The sequence below is a fragment of the Mesocricetus auratus genome, unplaced genomic scaffold (assembly GCF_017639785.1).
Source record: "Mesocricetus auratus isolate SY011 unplaced genomic scaffold, BCM_Maur_2.0 Super-Scaffold_15014, whole genome shotgun sequence".
In the NCBI taxonomy this organism is placed as follows: Eukaryota; Metazoa; Chordata; class Mammalia; order Rodentia; family Cricetidae; genus Mesocricetus; species Mesocricetus auratus.
In genome coordinates, this window is record NW_024429186.1 from 37,912,496 (window position 1) to 37,931,675 (window position 19,180).

Consider the following 19,180-nt stretch of genomic DNA (forward strand, 5'->3'; position numbering starts at 1 on the left):
TAATGGCATTCCTGGCCGATGCGGCACCCAGCAAAGCCACTCTAAAACTGGGCTGGATGGCATACACCGGTGATCCCAGCACTTAATAGTCTGTGGGAAGAGGATTTCTACTGGGATACATACTGAGACTCTGTCTCAACCAAACCAAAATAAAACAACAAAAACCATGCAAAAGGGACTGAGAATCTGTCTCTGTGATCCTGTGCTTGTCTCCTATAATAAGGTCCTCGGTTCAAGTCCCAGCACCTCAGAACAAATATAATTATAATAATAATTTAGAGTGTTCCTTTCCTTCGAACACTCTGAAGTCATGTAGGCATTGAAGAATTGTGGCCAGGGTTCAGGGCTGTACATAAAAAAACAAATGTTCAACCACAGCGTTACATCCTCAGTCTTTGTTATTATTGGTGTCTTCTCATAACCTATAGGACCTACTCTGCTGTTGACAGTTGCCCTCTAACCCTCTCTCCTGGGGAGGAAGAGCCAAGGACCAGGCACTGACTGCTTGGGTTCTAGGTCTAGCTTATAGTAGCACAGTATTTGCATAACCTTATATAGGTTACACTGGATTCCACATGTCTGGGTGCCCTTCTGTCAAGAAGATTCAAGCAATATACATGTGCTGAGGATATAGTGGTAAGTTCTGCTTAGCATACAAGAAGCCCTGGTTTCGTCTCCAGTACTGCTACTACTACAACTACTACTATTACTACTACTACTAACAGCAACAACAGTAATAACTAAAGATAAAGTGGCACGTGTGTCCTGCCTACTCTGAGATTGGAGCTTACTATGCTTTCTTTACAGACAGACACTCAGGCCAGTCCAGAACATCTGTGTGGACCCCACAGGCTGCATCCCATTCACAGACCCTCCCTCGCTGTGATTTCCTTCTAACGCTCAAACACCCTTAGACTTATCTTCAAAAGGAGAAGGAGGGGGGGAGAAAAAGAAGGAAGGAGAAAGGGGAGGAGAGATGGGCTAGAGGAAGGGAGGGGCGAGAAGGACGAAGGGGGCACCTTCTCTTGTCTGCTTCAGCAGCTTCTTCTGCTTCGGGGCTGATTTCTCAAGTCTTCAGGGCGTCCCTGTGCAGCCCAGTGGCCGTTCTCACAGCCACACCTCTCTAAAAGTCACCAGTCTTTGTGCTGCTGAGGTTTTGTCATCCCCCATACAACTTCCCTCTGCAGCTGGCCTGGCCTCTGGCATTCTCCTGCCTCCACCTCCCCGGCATCCCAGTGGCCTTTTCTTGAGTATTCTGTTTTCCTGTGTCACCCTCTGCTAGCCTCAGATGTCACCTTCCTTCCGAGCATGCTCCATTCTGTCCAGGTCCCAAGGCCACATCCAGCCTCAAGCTGGCTGTCCTCTGGCATTTCAAACACAAACAGCATCCGAAACACAGCTTCTGCGGGTCCCCAGAGCCTCACCTCTTCTTATATCCTCTTCTCTCTCTCCAGGGCCAGGGGGAATGACACCACCATAGCCAGGGGCAGAGTTTGGGTGTATCTTCAACTCCTCCCAGTTAATTACTCATGAGTCCTGTCAGCCATCTCTCATGGTGGTTCTGCACTGATGTGGGTTGGGTTTCTTAATAGTCTAACTAATTGTGTTGGTTGCTCAGTCCTCATTAGCATTTGGGGTCGCAATTCCTGATTTACTATTAGGCTTGATTAATTTTTGGAGGCCTTCAGAATGATTATCCTGTCTCTCGTCATGCTGGGGATGAAAACCTGGACTTTAAAATCCTGGATAGCTTCTGCCACCGAGCCCACCCCCAACCCCAGTGGTTAAATAATTTTCTCTGGTGTCCTATGTATGTATGAATGTGCCTGATAAAGTGTCAAGATGCTTGGCCTGAGCTAGGGCATCTGAGCTAGGGTCTTTGCATATACAGATCTGGTGGAACAAATAGGCACTGAGTGGTTGTTTAATGGACATATCAATGAATGCATGAATAAAGGATGAACTTAAAAGGTCCCGCTACTACAATGAAAAGCAATGTAAGGGAACACATTTTCTTTTTGGTTTTCTGGGCTTGCTATATTGCACCCTCAGCCCTCCAAGATTTTGTTTTAAAAATAGCTAGTGGGCTATAGAGATGGCTCAGTGGTTAAGAGCACTGGTTGCTCTCCCAGAGGTCCTGAGTTCAATTCCCAGCAACCACATGGTGGCTTGCAACCATATAAAATGGGATCCGATGCCCTCTTTTGGCATATAGGCATACAGGCAGACAGAGCACGTATACATTAAAAACAAACAAACAAACCAACAAACAAAACTGCCAGGTTCCCTGTTGTGCTTCAGCATTCCTGCCCAGCCTGTTAGCATTCAGTGGTCTTTGAATTTGATATGCATATCAGGGTTTCTGCATTACTAAGTGAACACATCTGTGTGATGGGCAATTTGCTCCATCTCCTGCTGCACTCCCGTGAGCCTCTTTAGAGACCGTACCATCTGGCTGTGGCCATACAGAGCTGGGCAGTGAACCTCAGGAGGGGATAGTGCCTGAGATGTGTGGGAGGGTTTTTAAGAATTGGGTGGAGGGGAATGGTAGAGGGGGTTGGAAACGGAGAATCTGCCCTAGGAAGCCGAGTGAGACCTCCAAAGGGAGAAATGTGGCTCAGAGGCCTAAGTGTAAATGAGACTAGCAAGTTTTTGAAACTTCAAAAGCTCCGGTTTTAACCAGAATCCTGACTCACTTTTAGGGGCTTATGGGTAATAGTAAATTACATGTAGGGATAGTCGCGAACGTTTAACCCTGTCTTCCGGCTTTAGAACACAGAACACCTGATCCTGGGAAGAGGAAGGAATAACGTGTCGGAGGAGCAGGGTGAGGGAGGGGAAGAATGTGCTTGTGAGGGACACTGGCAGATGACTGACGTCCCAGGGTGGAGTTCTGGTGGTGTCTGGAGAGGCTCTTGCTCTTCCTTCTTCCTGCTTTGCTCTCACGTCTGTTTTGCTCAGATTCACAACCAGCCAGAGTGTGTTTACGGTATTCCTGATTAGCCCAATGGGTCACAGGTATTCCTAATTAGCCCATTGGGTCACAGAGTTCAAATCTCTCTACACCTTAGTGGGTCATTTGGAAGGCATGGCTCACGTGGAAGAGCCTGGCCCACTGAGTCACGGCTTCTCCACACCTGTTTTCCTGGTCCTTCTCCCGTCAGTAGAAGCTGGTTTGTCATTCCTGCAGATGACATAGGCAGCAGCTCAGATTTATTGCACACGGTGGGGTATTAAAGGAACCCTGGGGCCCTCTCATTAGCTTTCTACTGCTTACCAAAACAAGGCTTGAACCTGCTGAAAGGTAAGAGGCCTATGAATTGTTGATATGTTGAGCTCATTGCATAGTTCAACCAGCGCTGTCCTGGGACCCTAGAGAATGGGTGCCTGTAGGACTTTGGGGGCAGGATCGTGGTAGGCTCTTTCCACAGAGAGTGATTTCTTGTTCTTTTTTGTCCGAGATAGTAATCTTTGAGTATGCGATAAAGGACACGTGGTGAACTAAGATGAGAGACGGGTATTCCAGGTGGAGAAGGAGGTAGGATCTGAGCAGAGACCCCAAGAGGCTAGACTATGTGTTGGAGGGACAGCCAGCTATGGACAGCCCTGGTAAGGCCTGGCTGGTGTACGAGACAGGACCTAATGCTTTTTACTCTGTTCAACAAAATCCTATTAAGTACTTGGATCACGCTAGGTATTTTAAAAAGTAGCTTCTGGGGCCATTTAAATGGCTCCATGAGTAAAGGCATTTGCCACCAAGCCTGATGACCTGTGTTCAGTCCCAAGGAGCCAGATGGTGGAGGATAGAACCGACTCCTGTTTATCGTATTTTAAATCATTTCGTCCTGTTGTCTTTGCATGAATACTGTGTATTCACGCCTTTCACGTTTTCTGGTCACTTCTCTTGTCAGCTCAGGCCACCACTTGTGCTGTGCCATTTCCAGGAGGATAGGATGTGCCTGCTAGGCAGTGTTGGGGTCTCCTGGCCCCTCTATTCCAGCATCCATCTCTGCTTCCCCACCCAGGTTTCCCACATACGCTCACTTTAAGTATGGACCCTGGACATCCCCCCCTCCCCCAGTGGAACAGAGAATCTGTAGCCACACTGCTGGTGTTGCCCTGGTACCGCGACCTAGACAAAGTTTCCTATAGCCACTCTGGGTCTCTTTTTATACAGGATTGTCAATGACAGTCCCTAAGTCACAGTGAGTTAGTACATGGCAAATCCTTGGACCAATGTCCATCACATGTGCTTTGTGGAAGTCAGCTATCCTTACTGCTAGTTCTTTTTCTTTAATTGAGTGTGTGGGGGTCTCCTCAGTTTATCCTTACTTCCTTCTGTCTTCAGGAGGTCTTTGTGACCCCTCCTTGTTTCCTGGTGATGTACTGGTTTAACTGTTTCTAGAAAACGTCTTATCTGTTGTGCCCAGGGCCAGGAGGAGGTAGATGCATATCCTTGGCCTCCAGCTCTTCCACTGGTTATTTTCTCCTTGTGTACATGTGTGTAGTTGTTAATCTATAACATCATGGAGGTATACAGTGTCACATGCTTACCCACCAGCCTGACCCGGGGCAGGACTTGTCACTGGGTCCGAGTCACCCAGCACTACTGTGCTGCCGGCAGGGCTAGGTGATGAGTTCTTTTTTTTTTTTTTCCAGCCTCCTCGGGCTGGCTTGAGGCTGCCTTAATGAATGTAATGGGTCCTCTGTTTCCTTTGTCAAAAGGAATGTTAATTATTTTCAGCAGTCTAATTATGTGGCTAATGAGAGGCTGACTGAGATAACATTGCCTTTAATTACTCTTGCCTAACTGCTGTTTGGAGCCATAATTTGAGTGTGTTGCAAGGCTGGGTGCTTGCTCAGTAGATGGAGCTGTCCAGCAAGAGGCTGAGGGAGGGGCCAGGACTGCTGAGCTCATGGCTCTTGATGATGGTGCCTGAGGTGGCTGGCGTCTGCTTTGCCAAGTGTCTGACAGCCTTTCCTGTGTGTCGCCACTTGAAGGAGATGGGCCAGACAGAATCAGGTGGAGAGCAGACAGCAGTTCCACAGATGGACCATCGTTCTCCGGTCCATACCTGGCACCCCAGGATACCTGCCCTTCAGGCTGCTCTTGGCCAAAGTTCCTCATTCTTGGAGCACTCGAACCCTGCCTTCCCTCTGGGTTGACAGGTAGATACTCTATGTCAAGTGCTGTCTAGAACATGGGGATGCAAAGATCAGGAGCCTGTGGGCCAGAGAGCTTCCTAAAATAAATTTGCATTACACCCTTTCCCTCTTTACCCAGGAGCAATGGCATGCCCTGTCTTCCTTCTGACCCCTACCGCCATCACAGATTTATCTTCCATGGTGCTGCCTTCCTGTGGTTATGGAATGGTTCCTCCCAAGCCTTGTTTGGCAGGCCCTTGGAAGGTGGCTCTCCTGGGCATATAGGTGGTCTCTGAGAGCCCATTGAGATTGTCTTCCATGAGGAACTGTTGTCAACTATAAATGGCCCATTGCTATAGGCAAATCAAGTACTCCTAGACCCTCCCCTTAGATCTCCATCTCCATGAGTGGTGTGTATGTGTGCGGGTGTGCGGTAGATACTAGTAGAAACAACTTTTTAGCTATAGACATAAGTGAGTTTCTTAACTTCTTTGAGCTTCATCTTCCTAAATCAGTTAAAGTCTATGTGTGTTTCCTAGACTTATATACAGTCAGATGGGATGGGCTGTCAGAAACTGTCTGGCACAGAGCAGTACCCATAGACTGAATTATAGCCAGGGACCCAAGGGCTGGCCTCATTCATCAACAGCCATGACTCTCTTGAATAAAAATCACTCTTCAAACCTGGGAGGTGGTAGCGTATGCCTTTAGTCCCAGCACTCAGGAGGCAGAGGCACGTGGATCTCTGTGATTTTGAGACCAGCCTGGTCTACAGAGTGAGTTCCAGGACAGTCAGGGCTACACAGAAAAACCCTGTGTCAAAAAAACTGAACAAACAAAAAGAAGTCTTTCTCCAGACAGTAGATTTTGACTTCTGTGGAAGGTTAACCTTCCTTTCATTTTAAATGGTAGCTTTGGCCATCTAGACCTGTTTCCAGAGAATGCAGGCATCTGTTCAGAAGGTCAGGATTCCCAGGATCAAGGGAATGGAACTCAGTGTTAGCAAATCTAAAGCAGTGCTATCCAGTGACATTTCCCAGGACAGTGGAAATATTCCACATCTGCTGTCCAATGTGGCAGACAAGGGCCACATATAGTTTTGAATACTTGCAATGTGCCTAGTTCATCTGAGAGCTTGATTTTTCAATTTCATGCACTTTTACTTATTAACACTTAAATAACCTCCTGTGTCTGGTGACTGTCCAATCGGACAGTATGCTTTTGGAAGGTTTAGAAAAATTGAATTTGTGCACCTCCTGATCTTGACTTACACCTTGTCTCTGGTCCCCATGTGTGCCGTTTCCAAGGGATGGCTAAGGTTTGCTAGGTTGCTGGCATGGGGAAGGTAAATTTTCCTCTCTGGCAATTGAGGTCCAGACAATGACCAGAAGGGAGATTTCAAATGTTTAAAGTCATAGCTGTCATGCTCAAATTGACTCACCATGTTTCTGTCTGTAAGGAGCAGAGCTGCTGTGGTTGGAGCACTGTAGGTGGACATGTGAATGTGCGAGCCTCATGCCTGTCTTAGGATTTTCTTGATTGACAGTAACAGAAAACTCATCATATTAACTGGATAAGAAGGAATATTCAATAGTCAAGCGGTGGTGGCAACACACCTTAAATTTCAGCACTTGGGAGGCAGAGGCAGGTGGAACGCAATGAGTCTGAGGCTAACCTGGTCTACAAAGTACAAAGCAAGTTTGAGGACATTCAGGACTACACAGAGAAACCCTGTCTCAGGGTGGGTTGGGGGAGGCAGCAAGTACTTTTCCGTTAAAATGAACTATTAGATTAGATATAATATTGTGGGGTATGGTAAGGCTACTTAAATTCTTCTGATTACAGGCAGATGGATGTTTAGACCATCAGTCAAAGAATTTCATTTTGTCTTTACTTATCAAACCAGTTGTTAAATTGTGGCTGACAAGGAACCAGTCCCTGACTGAAAGGAGCGTTTCTAGCTGGTGGACCTCTGCTTGGCTGGTAGGAGTTTTACTTGGCTGAACTGGCACTTTACAGAACACTGGGTACCTTGCAACAGGGGGTGGTGGGAATTTCTGTGGGGTGAGGGACAAAGAGCATTGTCTTATTCACACCTGAGTGCAAATAAGTGCCTGATCTACAGAGACCTTGAATAACAGGACTTCTTGGGCTAGGTAGAAATCTCTGGGGTGCTTAGTTATGGAAGGAGGCCTCCAGTGCCACACTGCTGGGCCAGCCTAGCTGTGATTTAAACAAACAAACAAACACAAAACCGGCTTCTACTTTCTGAGGGGACTCTGTTGTTCCAGAAGACCTGAAGTATGCTCTAAGACATAGACAGTGATGGGGGGCGGGCAGCAGACAAGTTCCTGGGCACTCTATAGGGTAAAGTCAGTATTTCCTCCTCTCATGGCTGACAGGGGTTGGCTTGCTAGTGTCATGTGACCTGTTGGGATCTGCACTGGGGGGATTATGGATGAAGGGGGCTGTGGAGGAGATGCTTTACTGTAATGCATGCCTAGCTCTGGGACAGCAGCCAGGCGGCTAATTAGAAAGCTCAGCAGCTGTCCAGCTTTTCAGGCAGCAGGCAGGAGCTACCAGGTGCCAGTGAGCATTGTGGGAGGGAAAGGAAAGAGGCTGTGTGTGTGTCAGGGGGTGTCAAAGACCACACTCCCAGGTGTGCCCGCTAGACAATTTCTTAGAGAGGAGCTTGCAAGGGGCTCAATAAGGTAGAACGGACTAGATGAGGAGGGATGAGAGAGGACAGACCGGAGGCAGGACAAGGAGTCCTTAAGCTAAAGAGCAGATGGGGGTGAGATGAGAAGCAGGCAGGGATATCCAGAGTCCAAGCCCAGAGCAAGGAGCCACGTGGAAGGCCAAAACTGAGTGCGCTGTGGGGACAGCTGCCATGTCCATGCCTGTGCCTCCTATTCCCATCCCCGGGGATAATGATACACTGCCCACCCCTTAGGGTCCTCGGACTCCAGTTGTGTTGGTAGCTTTGAGTGGTCACTCTGTGGCTTGGGAACCTGCAAAATCCGAAGCCTTCAGGGCTGGTCTCACTATAGAATAAGCTCACACAGTTGAATGAGTGCCCCCTTGGTCACACTTGAGTTTTCACTAATGAAATGTCTAGGGTGGCGCCCTAGCTAGGATGGAGCCAATCATCAAAACACCTCATGATGGAGAGATTAGAGGGGTGGAACTTCTAGCCCTAGCAGTCAACCTCCCAGAGTATAAAAACTCTTGACAACCCGTCGACATTGGCTGTGTTCCCAGTTGCTAAGAGGGTGCTGGGAGTGCAAACCCACCGCCTTTGCCTTTACCTTGCCCCACTTGTACGGTTGCCCCGGTCAAGGTAGGTGTTTCTGTGAGTTCTATGAAGCATCCTAGCAAAGGAAGCTGGTGGAAACAGGGCCTAGAAGCACTGGTTTGTGGTCAGAAGAAGTGTCGGTGAAAACTGTGATTGGCATTTGAGGTGAGGCAGCCATATGGGGGTGAGCCCTCAACTTTGTGAGATCTGGCATTATCTCAGGGTATAATGTCAGAGTAAAAATAAACTGTTAGGGTAAGTAGTGGGTATCTGCTGAGGAATCTCTCTCTCTGGGGGGATCCTCCACAACTGATTAGGGAAGTACTCTGTATTGATGTGAGGGTGTTTGTTTTGATAAACCATCGATTTTTCTTTATCAGTGGGCTTCTTGTTGTTTTGTTGTTTTTGTTTTTAAACAATGTTTTATGTAGAACTTGAGACGTAGCTAAAGCTCACCTTGGACTCCTGATCCTCCTGCCTCAACCTCCTGAGTGCTGGGATTAGAGGCAAATGCCAAGCCCAGTTTGATTATTTGATCTTTCCTTTTTTTTTTTTTTCTGGGAGATTTGGGAATTTCTACAGGGAAAGGCCTACAAATGGATTTTTTAAAACTCATTTCTGGCTCCCTTCTTAGGTCCCAGGCCATGGAGATGGAGTAGGTGAGAGGATTTAGATTCCAGTCAGAGAAGCAGACTGAATCCTGCAAGCCCAGCTTACCCTAAATAGTTACGGAGGAGAGAGAATGATGCGGGGACTTCCTGCCAGCAGCTTCTGGTTAAACCTCTTTGCCAAACAAATCCTCCTCCTGAGAACTGGCTGCCCATGCACACTGTAGAAACAGTGGGCTTTGTTATCCTCCGACCTGGACCTACTCACACCTCTGACTATGTAGGAGCCTGTAGTGTCCCCAGGGATGCCTGCCCGGGACTCTCTGTTCCCAGCCTCTCTCCCTATGTACTTTTAGACAGATCTTTTGTTTTGTCCAGACCTATGCCATCCACTCCCAGTCTGTGATGATGCCTGGACATGGAAGAAAGAAGAGGAATGTCCCCTTTGTTCCGCTCATCTGCAAAGGCAGCCTTGTAGCCCCCTCTTGATGCTGCTTAATGGGAGAGTTTCCTTTCCATGAAGGTGCCTTAGATGTTAGAGACAAACTCTGGGCATTGCTAGCTTTGGTTAACACCAAGCTAGATGACTCCATCACTCAAGAATTTAGCTGGATCCTTCTCTATTATGCTTACCCAGCCATCCAATAGAAGATCTGTGGTCTCCGGGAATTCCTCCTGTGGTAGGGGAAGTAAACACTCGTGAGGTTATTTTCAAGTGGATGACATGTTTTGTAGAAACATGCTCAAAGTCTCCTGGGAATGTAAAGACAGGATGACCACAGGCTGTGGATGGCCTCACAGGAAGAGCAAGAGCTGGCAGGCTGTGGAGGAGGGCTGGAGGAGAGAGGGCCTGAAACTGAGTAGTCATCCCTGATCCTTCATCTCCCAGGAGTGCCTTAGGTGAGCTAATGCGGTAACAGGAAAGAAACTGCTGTGTGTGTGTGTGTGTGTGTGTGTGTGTGTGTGTGTGTATGTGTGTGTGTGTGTGTGCAAAATAGCTGGCCATAGGATGCACCGGGTGGATCATACTGTGTGAATGACCTGAGTAGACGTGGGCCTTGAAGAGGAGGCTCAGGTGGGAAGCAGTTTGAAGACACGGAGCACAGGGCTCCAAAGGAGTGGGTGCCCAAGGCCTGGGGTTTGAGCCAGAGATGTAGATTTGACCAAATCTCTTAACATCCTGTGCCTTAGTAGCTGTCCCCACCACCACCTCCCTGCTCCATGGTGTCCTAAGGGACTCCCGAGAGCTGCTAAGCTTGAGAAGGTCCAACCCTGCCCGCACGTTAGCCAACGTGAGGGTGCTTGACATGCTCACACGCTGTCCACGCGTCTCACTTGGGCTGTGTGACCCATGAAAGAGCCCCTGAGCTTCTGCCCCATGGCTCCTGCTCCTGAAGACTGGAGTGTGAGAGGGATCTGGGGACAGCGTGTACACTTGCAGGAGAAGGTGGGACGCCTGTGACCCTAGCGTCTTATCCGTCGCTCAGAAAAAGCCAGCAGACAAAGAGGCAGAAGGTATCCAGCCAGAGGTGGGTTCCCACAGTAGTGTCATCTCCTGCTGGCTGTGCACTGCTGCAGCACCAGGCTGACCGGGCAGGATGTGGGTTTTTTGGTTTCTCTTTCTGTTTTGACATGTGCTGTTGCTGTGGCCTGCCTAGGCCCCAGGAAAGGGGAAGTACCCATGGGTAGGATTGAACTCTCCGGGACACATGCCATGGCGGTGCTAATGGTGGAGGATATGGAACATGCCTCATTAGGACTCTTTCCTCAAGGTGATAGGTAGGTGCCAGGGTGACCTTGGCCCCCTCCTCAGTCAGGCGGCTAGGAGAGGGGAGGGAGATGACAGTTGGGAGAGGGCTGAGGTTCCTGTTTATGGAGGAACTGGGGAGAGACAGGCAAGGCTGAGCATAGCAGCCTACGCACACACGCGCACACACACACACACACAGAGCGCATACCTTCACTTACCCTTGGGGACCAGGGAAAGAGATGACATGGGGACACATCTGTCCCCACAGCAATCTTAGCAGGGTACATTTTAGGTCCCTATCCTCAAACTTGTCAGCAGTCTGTTGCCTTACAGGTTGTTAGCTTAGGTGACAATAGGAGAGAATTTGCTTCCATTCAGAAGCCTCTGGGTAGCAGCACAAGTCTGCACCTCTGTGCTCTTCCCATCTGTGAGGGTGATGGTGCCACCTCTCAGCCAGCCCCCACATTATTGTCAGATTTTACGTGGCCACATGTGCTGGGCAAAGTCCTGTCTGGGAACCTGCATAGACAGCACTGTATCAAGGGGCGTGCAAAGGCAGCTCTGGTACCTTCACTTTGGAACAAAGTCTTCATGAAGTAAATGGTCAAGTCTTGCTAGTCTCGCTGCCAAGTCGGATTCTATCTACAGGGAAGCAGGAAGATTGTGTGTATCTCATTCGAGATAGACGATTTTTAAAGATCTGGGAATATAACTCAGTGGTCAAGTCCTTGCCTGGCATATACCAAGTCTTGAGTCCAATCCCCAGTCTTGTAAAAAGAAAAAAAAATGTCTTGGGAATATTACTGAGAGAATAGAATGTATGTTGCAAAAGGCCGTATGAAGTAAGATTCACATCAGCTTATAGCCAGTTCTTTCCGTAAAGGACCTCACCAATAGTCAGGGTATTAATGCCATGGGGTGAGAATGACAATAGTGGATTGCAGGTAAGGTTTGGGACTTTTCGTTGCTGTGTTTGTTTCTTGGCCATGGTCTCACTACGTAGCCCTGGCTGACATTGAACTTGGGGAATTTTTTCTGCCTAAGTCTTCTGAGTGCTGGGATTAAAGGGCTCAGCCTGGGTTGTGGGGGTACTTAGCACACTTTCTGCTTTCCTCTGTTTACTTGTGTGGAGTACTTAGTTCTCTAAATGCTAAACCAAATATCCTGTGTTACCTGCCTTCCCTGTGGCTCTTGACTGCACTCGCAAAGAGATGTCTCCGACCGCTCTCGAGGTACGCCTTGAAGCTTATGCTGGAGCTGGGTTCTAAAACGTTATTTCCTTTTAGGTTTCAAAGTGCCCATTCATTCATGTGTGCCACAAAATGCCCCTTAGTCCTAACCCCTCAAGACTATCCCCAGCGAACCATCCCAGCCTCTGATATCTGGACTGACCTGCCCTTAGCAGAAGGGATGGCATAAATGTCCTAGGAAAGGGACCTTTGTGACCTGTTACTGAGTACTTGGTCTTAGATCTACCTTTGGGTTGACCTGGTGGCTCAGCCCTGGGGGTAGATTAAGCTAATGATGGCTTCTTCTTTTATTCCCAGAGACTCCTGGAAGTTTCCAGCCAACCAGCCAAGAATTAGCTGAGCCTCGGGGTGAATGCTTGTTTATAACACTGAGAATGGCACCAAGGTCCAGTCTGATACCAAGACAAGGTTAAGCTGGGGCACAGTGGCACAGCGATCCTGATGTCTGTTCCCAGCCACACAGTCAAGGCTGTGTTAAGTGAGTATGCCCCAGACGTGTAGAGGGGGGGTCACTGGCTCTGTCTGCCTTCCCATTTGGCACCTCATCAGCATGGGTCAGGTCATAGGGTTCAAGTTCTCAGCCTGCTTCCTGTCCAAGGGCTTGTCACATGGCTACAGTTCTGGAATAGGAGGGGAATGCTGAGCAGTTTCAGGCCATGCCACTGTTAGAGCCATCTGGCTGGCAGGGATAAAACCATTCACTGGAGAGAGGGTATCTTCCCATGTTGTTTTTTTTCCTCAAGGGGCTCCTGGATGCTTTCGTGCAGACAGTGGAGGCTACGCCTTACCTAGAATCTGAATTCTGCCCCCATAGCATGAGAAGTTAATGTCCTTGCTCCGAAGGATTTGGGTAGAGCATCCAGGGCCTTAGGTACCATAAAGGTGACAGGGAGTCAGCAGGGCAAGTCGTCTCACTTTCTGCAGAGGTTCCTCAGTCCAGGCAAGCACTACATAGGGTGAGAGGCCTTGACTGCAGAGTGTACCTGTCCCCATCAGGCCTCTATCCTCAATGATGCTTTAAAGAATGACAATTGGATGTTCTCCCAAGTCTCAGAGGCCTGAAGGCCATTATGCCAGTGTAGAGGGATCAGGGACCAGAAAGGAGGAGGTTCCAATCGGGCAGGGCAGGCAGCTGACACTACGGCTATCTTGGCACTGGGGCCATCTTGATTGGACAGCCTCTAAAGAGGTCATGGGCTGGTCTCTTGAAGCCAGAGTTGTTTCCATACTGGTGAATGCAGGGAATGGGAACAGGGCAACTGGGTCATTTCTCAGCTGTAGATAAATCTCCACTCTCCTAGCTGTGGGTCAGAACCTATTTACCAGTCTGCTTATGCTTGCAAAGTCAGTGTGCTACTAACAGGTCATTTAAGGAGATGTTCTCAAGTTAACCTGCACTTGAAGGGGCCTGTGAGGAGGATGTGAGACCCACTCATCACATTGCACAGGTTCCCATGGCAATCTACACCACTAGTCTGAAGACTGTCACACCTTTGATCCAGGAGTTCCGCTTCTGGAATTACTCACGAAGAAGGCTTTCATGCCGGGCATGGGAACACATGCCTGTAAACCCTGACTTGGAGAGCAGAGACAGGCAGATACCTGGATAGAGTCTCGGCTACATAGCAAGACCCCATCTGGGCTGGGGAAGGAGAGAGAAGGCAGGAAGGAAGAAAAGAAAGAGAACCAGAAAACTATCTGAATGCTAGGGCACATATCTTTAATTGAGGGCCAAGAGGATACGTAGTTTGAGTCCAGCTTTGAATCAATGAGACTGAAATAAAAATGGTGGAAGGAAGGAAGGAAGGAGGGGAGGGGAGGGGATAGATGGGTCTTTTATTATGAAATAGTCTCAAGAAGAAAAATGACTACATTTCTTTTGTTACAGACATAAAAGGTATTTCTGTGGTGTTCTCTGTAATAGGGAAAATGGAAAACAATTATTACCTTTGTTGAATATCTTAGTCAAGTAAATTATAGTTTTCCGCTCGGCGGGGTATTATATAGCTATTGTAAGGATGAGCATAGAGGCTGTAGAACTTGGAAGAAGATGGTTCTTATCTGTGTGAAAGTGGTAGTAACAGACTGTGCCTCACAGCGACTTATAAAGTGCACCTGGGGAAGGTCGCAAAGGGGAAGAGACACTGGCTCTGTGACTTCAGTTTCGTTATGAATGCTCTCCCTTTCTGTGGTGCCAGGGCAGGCTTCTTTCACAACAGTTTAAACAGAAGGCACCATTAATAGCGACTTTCTCTAAGAGGTGGAAGGGGGGTATCTTTTGGTTGCTAAGTCAGTTCTTTCTATAACATTTACATTGTAGCTGTGAGCACGTTACTTTAGTAATTGAAAAAATATATATTATTAAATTTTAGAATTAAACATTTAAAGTTTAAAAAACCATATTTCCCAAAGAGAGGAGAGGAGAAAGGCTGAGCTAGCTAGTTCTCTGTACCCATTCTCACCGTGCTTCAGACCTTGGGTATGTTTGGGCCTAGGTGTCCATCTATCCACACATCTATATAGTCACTCATCTATCCCAGGCCCTGTCAGGCATCATTGCTAGGCCTCGGTGAAGAAAACAAAACCTCATCCCTTACAGGGACTTCACTGCAATTGGAGCAAGGCCATAAACAGAAAGCTACACAGACAATAAGATGGGATGATCTGAATGATAAAAAGTCCGACTGTGATTGGGGGCTCAGGGAAGGTCTCAGAGAGCTGACAGCTGGTTGAGACCCGAGTGACAACAGAGAGGCAGCCACATGGAAGTCTATCAGGAGCATTCTAGACAGTGCACAGGATGCTGAGCCTGTGGCCTCCAACCTGCTATTTGCTCGTTGCTTCTGAGGCCCAGCAAATCTCTGGACCAGGACAGACTCCATTTTCCAGGCCCTCCCATTCCCCTGAACACTCCCACCTCCATCCTTCCCATCTGGGATGTGCTCAGTATCTGAATCCTTCCAAAGCCTTGTGTGAGGAGGCTGTTTCTGACACCCTGGCTGTTGTTGGACAGATGGCTTCTCTGGACATCCTGTACACAGGCCACTGTTCTTGGCTGGCATTTCCAGAGCAGGGCTGAGCTGTCTCAGGTTCCATACCAGAGTGGATTGGCAGTTAGGAAAGCACTAGGTAATGTGCCCTGGCAAAGGGTCTTTAAATGGCTCATGGCTTGAGGCTCTGAGGGGTGGCTGCTGCCACAGTCTGTGAGGGTTAGCTATGACCTTGGAGTACTTATGCGTGACTCCTGCCAGAATGTGGTCTGAGAAATAGACAAGGAGCCTGTGATATGCCTAACACTTAGTTCTGAGCGTGCTGGACGGTCCAGTAAGAAGCACACATGCATTTCCATGAATCTTCTTGACCCTCTGGGTGCCACCTTAGTATCTAGAGACAGCACCTTGGAAGATGCACCTCAGACGAGCCTGTAGCCAGCCTTGGGAGCACAGGCTGCTGACTAGGGTTGAAGACCCTGGAGCCACACTTATGAGGGTTTAATTCCTAGTCCAGCCATTTAGACCTGTGAGAACATTCTCTAATTATTTAGCCTCCTTCTGCCTCTTTTTTTCCCCTCTGTAAAATGGGCTTCAGAATTCTCTGAGTTAAAACAAAGAAAGTGCTGGGAAGAACATCTGGTATTTATTGTCACTTGGAAGGTAAGGGGACTACCTCATCCAGCTCTTCGGTGTCACTGATCTCAGAGGCCTGTCAAGAGAAAGGAGTAGGCATTGGTAGCATCTGACCTAGCCATTTGGCCCATTGTGACCCTGAAGCATATTGTTTTCCTTCCTCTGCCTTGATGACAAGGGAAGCCCATGACCATTTCGGATCTGATAACAGCTCAGATGTAGAATGGCTGTCGCCCATCCCGCCACCCACCCTTGACTCCTCTGACCTTCAATACCAATCCTGCTAGGGACAGAACTCAAGGTCTTGCCCAGGGATCTCCTGGATGGGCTGTGCGGCTCCTCAGAGCATGGGATGGTAGCGATGTGGGTGCTTGGGTGTGTAAGAAGCAAAGCTCAGGAAGAGAATGGGATGCCAAGCCTAGCAAGATGTTCCCCTGGGCAGAAATCCCCAGAGCTATTCCACTGCAGCATCCTAGCTTCCCGGAATAAAACCAGAATTTACAGGAAAACCAAAGGCAGCCCTTCCATCTGGCTTTGCCTATCCTGGTCTCTTACGGCCGATTCACCTGTCTCAGTTGCCCATTCCGTGTGATGCTACCCTGTGGTGGAGCTCAACAGACTGAGCTGTTCCTAGGAACAGGATGCAAGAAGCCAGCTGCCTTGATCCCACCACTAGTTCCCTCATGCTGGCAATCACTTGAGTTTTTACCCTTCTCAGGGACACTGTGTTCTTTGGCCAACAAAGACCAACAAAAGCAGGATGAACCATCCACACTCTCCAAATCCCACCCCCCAGGCTTCCAATCCTGGCCACACTCTCCTCTGTGCCACCCTGATTACCTTTGGGCTGTCTCATCTTTGCCGTGGTCCTTAGAATGCTGGTGTTTATCACCAGGAGAACGAGGCCACTGTCCACGGAGCTTTGGCTCCTGCTGTAGACTTTCCCAGGGCTCTGATTCCAGAGCTGAGCAAGGAGTTATTGGAAGGGGTGTAAGGGTAAAGGAGGCCAGGTGGAGGGAGGGAAGAACAGAGTGGGCCTGTTGGACCCAGGAGAAGGTGGGATGAGCCTGTCCTAGAAACAAACTCAAGCACAGCACCTAGGTGATAAGAAATGGGAGTTGAGACCAACGTTTTGAAATGTTCCCAGGTCAGTGTTCTCTCTAGCATCTGAGCACACCCCAACCCAAAAGACTCTCCTATTCCTTTGTTTTCAGCCCTGTCTTCTGCCCCAGCCAGGTCTTTCAGTTGCCCACGTTCACCCTGCGTGAACCGGCTGTATTCTCCTGCCACCGCTCCTTGGACAAGGTCTGACCTTGCCTAGGTATGCTTCCCCTCCATCTGCCCAAGTGCCTCCTGCTGACAAAAAATGGAACCGTGCCTGGGGCTCCCTCTGTCCCCTGTCATGTCCTCCTGCCTTTTTTCCTGAGCTGGCCCCTTTTGTCCTAGGTCCCTCCTTTCTTTCTTCATTCTTTCTTCTGCTGATAAAATTTTGAGGCCCAGCTCTTTGGTCACCTGGGAAAGCTAGGGCTGGTGGGCCCCAGCTGAGAAACTATTCTTGGCCAATCAGAGACAAGTAGAACAGGATTTAGAGTCAACGTGAAGAAGGGGGAGGATTGGGTTGGGGAAGGAGTACAGTAGCAGGACACTTGCCTAGCATGTACACGGTCCTGGGTTTGATCCCCAGCAACACACACACACACACACTCACACACTCACACACTCACACACTCATACACATACACACATACATACACTCACTCTCACACACATACACACACTCACACACATACACACAATATTCTTTCTCTTTCTCATAAACACACACTAATACACATACACACATTCACACACACATACACATATACTCACATACACACACATACTCACTCTTACTCTCTCTCTCTCTCTCACACACACACACACACACACACACACACACACACGCACGCACGCAAGCACGCGTGCGCTGCCTTGTAAGGAGATCCACATAGTCATATCAGGCTGCCTTAGGGGAGACCTCTGAGTAGGAAACTTCCCATCCCAGGATCCCCTGCCTAGAGAGGAGTCAGGGGCTTGAGTGCAGGGCCCGTAGACAGACTTGAGTCCAAAAGGGCCTGGGTTAGGTTAGGAGGCCCAGTAATCTTAGAACTCTGTGCCTGGGCCACCTGCCTTAAACCTGTCAGCCCCTTCTGTGGTTCCCTGTGGCCCCAGTCTGTTCTTTCTTGGTCTGTGGAGGAAATTTCCAAAACAGTAGAGCTTTGCAAGGCCGTGCCAGGAAGGTTTATTCTTTTATTCTATCCTATCTTCAAGCCTGACCCTCAGGGCTGACCTTTACTCTTAATTCAGCTGTGAGCAGCCACAGGGAAGCAGGGACCTCACATTTGCTCTCCCATGCAATATGTGTGGTATTATTGTTTCATAGGGTTTCCTGATTCTGTGGCTCAATATCGTTGTAGCCTGCTTAGTAGGGAAGGCTGCCAGCAGGCTGGCCAGGGCAGGGGCCTAGTAACACTGCCTGAAGTGGAAGGCTACCCTAGGAGCCAGAGAAGCTATGCCAGAAAGGACATGATCTTTGCAGAAATGTGTGTGTGTGTGTGTTTGTGTGTGTTTTAAGATTTTATTTTATATGTGTGTTTGCCTGTATGTATGTAAGTATACCATGTGCATAAAGTTACTGCAGAAGCCAGAAGAGGACATTGGACCCCTGGAACTTGAGTTATAATCAGTTGTGAACCACCATGTGGGTGCTGGGTTCGGAACCCTAGTCCTCTGCAAGAATGGCAAGTGATCCCAACCTGAGTCATTTTTCTAGCCCATATTTGCAGTGTTTAGTAGTAGCTAGATAAAAATTCATCCTCACGATAACTGGTAGTCATTCATATTACCATACTTTACTTAAAAGGAAACTGAGGCTATGTGCAGTGAGGTAGCTTGCTAAGGATCTTACAGGCTTGGGATGTGAGGCTCAAACAGTTAGGATCCAGGCTTCCTGAGTCCAGTCACTACACTGTTCACACCTGTGTTGTGAATTGTACTGAGGATGGCACAGGAGGAAAAACCCTACATCAGTTTTATCACGTTTCTTGGATCCATTTATTGGCCAAGTTTAGCGTATACAGAAAAATGTAATACAGACTCATATATAATCTCATCCGATGACAATGTGTGCTGAATGTTTTACACGTTTACATGGGAGTACACCTTTGCGAAACCCAGTGTTAATTTCACAGCCTCAAGTCCTGGCATTTTCTGTTCACATTGCATGAGATGTCCCTCAGATGGTTACGGTGTTAGCCTTTGGACAAATCACAGCAGAGAGGGTTGGCTGCTGGGACAGATGAACAAGGTGTGTGGAGGCGGCACACAGGTCAGTGGACAGCGCTGGAGTCTTGCAGAGTGGCAGGTTCTCGGGCTATGGCAGATAGGGGTAGGGGTAAGAGGGTACAAAGGCAGCAAATGGGAAGGGCATCCCACAAAGACAGTGATGCTGGTATCCAAAGCACAGA

At 48.5% G+C, this 19,180-nt stretch overlaps 1 protein-coding gene across 8 annotated transcripts in view; it reads left to right on the forward strand.

Moving 5' to 3' along the window:
- Nucleotides 1-19,180, forward strand: part of Tmem229b (transmembrane protein 229B) — a 40,608-nt gene that overhangs the window by 13,638 nt on the left and 7,790 nt on the right. For 4 of the 8 annotated variants that reach the window (XM_013115419.3, XM_040742850.1, XM_013115418.3 and 1 more), the window contains exon 2: nt 12,346-12,526. The gene's annotated coding sequence lies outside the window, so the exon portion shown is untranslated. Of the gene's footprint in view, nt 1-3,074; nt 3,305-3,584; nt 3,610-9,074; nt 9,949-10,684; nt 10,828-12,345; nt 12,527-19,180 lie in introns of those variants that run through there. The other 4 variants (XM_040742848.1, XM_040742846.1, XM_040742849.1 and 1 more) reach the window with 4 other exon arrangements.